At 52.3% G+C, this 6,000-nt stretch overlaps 1 long non-coding RNA gene across 1 annotated transcript; it reads right to left on the reverse strand.

Annotated features, from left to right (window-relative positions):
* Positions 1-3,510: 3,510 nt before the first annotated feature.
* Positions 3,511-5,500, reverse strand: LOC109379922 (uncharacterized). The gene is made up of 3 exons (XR_002123308.1): positions 5,403-5,500; positions 4,452-4,535; positions 3,511-3,857 (listed from the first exon to the last, which is right to left on the reverse strand). It is a non-coding gene; the product is annotated as an uncharacterized LOC109379922 (long non-coding RNA).
* Between the last annotated feature and the right edge of the window lie 500 nt (positions 5,501-6,000).

Raw genomic sequence — 6,000 nt, forward strand, 5'->3', positions numbered from 1 at the left:
TTCTAATTTATTTTTCCAATTAAGTAGAGAAGGTGCCCTGTTAAAATAAAGTTACATAATTAAGATATATGACTTAAAAGAATGCTAAATACATCGCAAGTTGTGCTGCATCAAGATAGGTGACGACGGGTGGTGGCTGGAGCATGGGGACGCTGGCCCGATGGATAAAGTTCCCACTCCGCAGGGGGCATCTGAGGCCTCTGCCTTCTTGGTTCCAGCCACCTCTTTGAATATGATTCTTTTCTCCCCTATGCCCACTGGAACCCCCTTCTCGCTCCCAACAAGTACGTTCTTGTCTCTGTTGTCCCAGCGGTTCCCGCCACCCCAAACCCCTTCTTCTTTCCTTCTTCAACGTCCCACTCATGCTTGAGGCTCAGCTCCACACTCCCGCCTCCTAGATTCCACCCCTTGAGACCACAGACTTCCCCCCAATTGGTGGTGAGTGCCTCCTGCTGGGGTCGCCCTCCAGGTTTATTTCATCCCTGTGCACGTGTGGTTGTGGACAGGTGGGTCCCCCACTAGCCCGGGAGCTTTGTGACAACAGGGTCCTGCCCCTGGCTGCAGCCCAAGGTGAGTTGGCTGGTGAGCGAGTGAAAGAGCAAGAAATGAACCACAGTTCCCTCCTCTGTGTCCCCTTGACCTCTTCAGGTGACTATGGACAACCAGGGTGCTCAGCGTGGGGAAGGATCATCATGGGGTGTGTCTGTGGCCCTGCGAGCTCAGCACGGACCTCTCCTTCTCAGCTGCACTGCATGGGGTCTCGTCCCCTCTTAGCTGTTCCTGTTCATGGCCAGGTGGAGCCTGTGGCATTCTTGTCCCCCAGTTCTGAGCAAGACCAGAGACCAGAGACCAACCTGCACTGGTGGCCATGGGTGCTGGGCGCCCGTCATGGTGCTGACAGTGCTGCCGGGGGTCTCCGGGTTGGTTCTGGGAAACCACTAAAGGCTGAGGCCTGAGTAGGAGCCCCATCCCCTGCCCTCTTGTCAGCCTCAGGGGCCCAGCCAGTCCTGGCAGTCACGGGCTGCTCCAGGGCTGAGCCTGTGGGCAAGTGGGGGGCCTGAGGGGGCCAAGGGCAGAGTTTGCAGAGTCGGCTGGGACTCAGGTTCTCACTATGAGAGCTGAGGTCTGCATGTAACTCAGGGGCCATGTCTGTGAATGAACGGGAGTGAGTGAGTGAGTGAGGTGTGTGTGTGTGTGTGTGTGTGTGTGTGTGTGTGTGTGTGTGTATGAGAGAGTCTGGAGGAGATTGGTGGTGGGCAGGTGGGAGCACAGAATGAACAGATGCTCTCAGAGGATAGAAGGTGTCAGGTGGACAGGTGAGCCTGGAAACATGGGCCTGGGGGTGGGGGGGCTGTGACGTGAACCTGAGGGGGCAGATGGGTTAGGATGACTCTCAGGTTCTGGTCTTACTTTGTCAAGAAAAACGAGAGCAGCCAAAATTCACTAAGTTCGCACAGGCAGCAGAGATGGGTCTTAGCACTCGTCAAGCATTTTAAGTATTTTTATTTAACAAATACCTTGTGCTTGATCTGCGGAGGCACTGCTCTAGTTGTTTTACTAAATAAAGGCAGCTAAACAATGTTTTCAGCCATTTAATCATTAAACCATTTAGTCCTCACAGGAGCCCAGTGGCCTTGTTGCCATTGTCTCCACTTGCAGGGGCGGTTGGTGACTTGCCCAGGTCTAAGAGGAAAAGCGGGGAGTGGTTGGGTGGCTGGTGGATTGACCACTGTCTGGCTCCAGAGTCGGACTCCTCCCCGTGGTGATGCCTGGATCTTGTCCTCATGCTTATAAAAAGCCATGAGTTAATTATGCTTGTTACCCCTTTTACAGGTGGAAAAACTGAGGCACACAGGGGTTAGCAATATTGGTGCCTGGGGTTGTCACCAGCGAGGGCACAGTTAGTGCACAGTCAGTGGTCAATGGTCAGAGGTGGGCCTGGACTCTGGCTCTGGGGCCCGGCAGCCATGGGCCCCAGGGAGCGTTGACCCTGCCCAGCCTGACTCTGCTGGTCTGTGACATGTGGCTCCTGATAAGGCGGTGTGACCGCGTCCAGCTGAGGATTAAGTGAGGGAATGGACCACAGCACTCAGAACCCAGCCCCCGCACGCGGTAACTGCCATGTGAGTGTCAGCCCACTGTCAGCGAGTCGCCAATCATGGTCACAGATGAATCAGGTCAAGAGGCCGCCCTGGAGTCAGGGCTTTGGGTTTAGGAAGAGAGATTTCTGTAGAAATGCTTTGAGATGTAGCCTGTAATTGGCAGCTTTGCTTCNTGGGCAGAGTGAGCAGTGAGAAGCCAGGCCGGGATGCAGGCAGAAAGTTCGGAAGATTCCGGACCAGGTGCAGAGCCTTGTGGGCCATGGTGAGGACATGGGTTTGTCTCAGGCGTGGCTGGAGCCACTGGGGGTTTAGGACAGAGGAGGGACACGATCCAGGGACGGTAACAGGATCCCTGTATCTGCCATGTTCAAAATGGCCTGTAGGGGGCGAGATGGAGCCCGGGGACCAGCGAGGAGATGCCACAATCATCCTGGGAGAGATGACGGTGCCTGGTCCAGGGCGGAGGTGGGAGAAGGGGTCGGATTCAGGGTATTTTGAAAATAGAATGAGCGAGGTTTGCTGATCAGTTGAAGGTGATGCGAGAGGGAGAGACGAGTCAAGAACAAATCCAAGGTCATTCTGTGTAGTTCCTGTGGAGATGTGCTCACAACATTAGAATTTATTAACTCTGGTTAATTTGCAATTAAGAGGCTATTGGCAGATACTTGAAGCTTCCAGGCCTTCTTTAGGGTGCCCTAATGGTGAAAAACAAAGCTTAGAGTATGACCCACGCCCATCTGATGCTCACCCCTCCACCCATAAAATGTGTGCTTTGATATCCAACACGAACCATTGAAGTCATCCACTGGCTATTAATGTGCTGGGACATGACCAAAGTATCTGCCACAAACCCAAAGACTGTCCGTGCCAGGAAGCAGGATGTTAACCCAGGAAGATGGAGCGTGAACCACAGCAGGCTGTCTAGCCCCTGTCCATAGAGGGAGGAGTCTGTGTCCTACCGGCTGTTGGGTGAGCATGGTGACAGCACCCACTGTTGTGGTCAGTTAGTTCCATCAAGAAACAGGGCCGCGCCGGGCAGAGTTGCACAGGTGTGCCTGTCCAGGTGAGCAGGTGTCATGCAGCCCAGAGAAGGGAGGTAAGGAGGAGGAGGTCTTGAGAGAGGAGCTGACAGGTGAGGTGGACTAGGTAGGGAGAGGGGGTGGGGGTGGGGAGGGTAATCCCAGGAGGAGAAAGAAGACGTGCAGAGGTAGAGCCAGCAAAGCCAGGGAACTTGATCCGGACAATGAGCCAAGAAGATGTGAGAATCCAGAGCCATTTGTATCCATTAGGGCCCTTTGGCTGCAAGCAACAGACACCTAACTTAACACAGAGATTTAGAGGACAGCTGTATGGCNTTTTTTTATTACAGGAGCTATAAGGTTTTTGTGAACAGAGTGATGTGCGGGGAGCTGGGTTGGGAAGGATGGCTCTGACTGCGGGGGTGGAAGGCAGCCCGAGGCAGGGGGAACTGGAAGCTGGAATCCTCAGAGTTGTCTGCACAGCCCCTCCCTTCTCCTTCTCCTGGGCTCTAGGGATTTAGTTTCCTTTTCTAAACCATCACAGAGGGTTTGGAAGCTAGCTCTGCCCTGCCGCTGGGTTACACAGACCAGAAATGAAATTTTGAGAGAGTGGATGCATCTGTCGGAAGTCCCATCATAACCGAAGACATCTGAGTTCTCGTGGGGTTTGCGATGAACTTGTATGGTGTCTCGGGGAGGCGGGGTGGAGAGGTCAGGACAAGCCTGTCCGGGTTCTCTATGATGGAAAAGGGGTTTCTCTGAAGGAGGACAGGGAGGGCCACAGGGAACCCAGGGATAGGAGGAGCCAGCACAGCCAGGTCCTTGGAGGACCTTGACAGCCCAATTGCCCTTGATGGGATGTGACAAGGCAGGAAGGCAGGAGATGAGCCAAGAGTGAGAGCTTTGAGCAGCAGGGCAGAGCAAATCCCTTTGGGAAAACGGCCAAGAGTGGTTTCTGAGCGATTGATTCAAACACCCTTGGGGGGTTGGTGGCTCACCTTTAAAAAATACCTTTGTTTGCGTCAATCAAAATCCCACTGGTAATAAAATATATTGGCATATAACCTACGCAAGAAAAGTGCCCAGATCACAAATGCGGTGTTGATGACTCATCACCAGGTAAGGTGTGCACACCTGTACCCAGGCCCCAGATCAGGAAACAGCATCACAAGTGAACAGAGGCCAGCTAGACACACTCTGGAGGGGCACATTGTCACCTCCAGCGTAAGGGAGGTTGGACCCCAAAGACCCTTTGGTCTCTGCCAGCTGTTTCACTCGAGTATTCTTTGTGTAGATTTTTATGTACTGGACTTCCAGAAATGGGACCTACCTGTGTTTTTAGGGTTTTGATTTCATCTTGAGTCCACCTTGCAGGGCAACAGATACTCCAAATCATAAGATGTGATGCCGAAATCTGGAAAAGAACGACATATTTTTTTAACCACCAGAAGAAAAGCCACCCAGAGAGGTGGCCAGCTGGGGCAAAGCTCAGCTGTCAGGAGTTGGACAGTGGGCCATCCGCGGGGATGAAGAACTCACAGGTCCCAGGACGGCAACTGTGGCCTGGGAGCTTCTTTCTGGAAGCCCTAAGCAGCTGGGGGCCTGTGGGCGGGGGGCAGCGAGGGCTCAAGGGACAAGCCTGAGCTGGTTTGAAAGTTTATCTGTGTTAGAGAAACTCCCATCATGACCTCAAGAACAAGTAAGCGCCGTGCCCCGTCACCCTGGCTTTGTTTTCCCTGCTCTCCTCTTTCTCCCCCTGTCTATTTTGCCTCAGTAAGAAAATGTATTACACTTCCTGGAGGCAACCGCTTTTCTTATCCTCCCCTGTGAATAGCTGAGCAAAGAATTAATTTCGATTTTTGTGATGTTGAGGCCTCTCTCATGAAATTACTCCCACGGTCTCTTGGAAGCCCAGGTAACTTGGTGTAATGACTTCTCATTCCTTATAATCTCCTTGAAAAATGCTGCGTGTGTCTCCCAGCACGGACCATCGTACATCCAGAGGGCGCTCTCGGTTTCCTTGCTATTGGCTCACACGCCAAGGCCCCGCCCCCACCCTGTCCCCATCCTCACCTCTGCTGGAGGCGTCCCTGCTTTCCACAACCTTGTCTTCATTCCCCATTCTGTCTGTACTTTCTCGCTCACGGACATACCCATGTTTTCTTCTCCTATTAAAAGCCCAACTGTACCCAGCCATGCTCTTTAAAAAAAAAATTTTTTTTTGAAATATGGTAATGAGGACCATTATGCTCTTATCAAAAGTCACTGTCTGATGGTTTACCTTTGTTGGGGTGTCACAGGCAGGCAGCAAGGAACGGCGGGCACGCCCCTGGCCTGTGCAGGTTGAATAACGGATCCATCATAACTTCATTCACTGAAACAAACTGTAAGAAAGGGGCCTTTCGCTTTTTCATAGGGGCCCCTGATTACGTGTGATGCGGGTGAGAATTACCCACATCTCCTTAGCAGTCTGAAAAGTTCAGATGAAGAAAAAAGTTTAAGCCTGTTCACGTCAAACGAAAAACGAAAAACTTCTATATGAAAAACCCACGTTTTTTTCATGTTGCATCTCAAACCTCTACAGACTGTCTTGTAAATGTCTGTCTCAACTCCCTGAGTCTTTGCACCCCACATGTCCAAATCTCCAGGAAATTTGACCAGCAGTAGTGTTGGGACTGGGGAAGGTGACCTTAGGATCAAGCTCTGAAAAGCCCCTGCATCAGTCAGGCCTGATGCAAAGGCTGGGGGAGCAGATGACGCCTGCCTTGAAAGGCCCAACAGGGAAGAGAAGCGAACGTTTCTAGATGGTGGCAGGAAGGTGGTAAGTGCTGGGCCACAGGCTCAGCGTGTTTAGCGCAAGGGTCTACATTCTGAGACAC

The sequence above is a fragment of the Hipposideros armiger genome, unplaced genomic scaffold (assembly GCF_001890085.2).
Source record: "Hipposideros armiger isolate ML-2016 unplaced genomic scaffold, ASM189008v1 scaffold_31, whole genome shotgun sequence".
In the NCBI taxonomy this organism is placed as follows: Eukaryota; Metazoa; Chordata; class Mammalia; order Chiroptera; family Hipposideridae; genus Hipposideros; species Hipposideros armiger.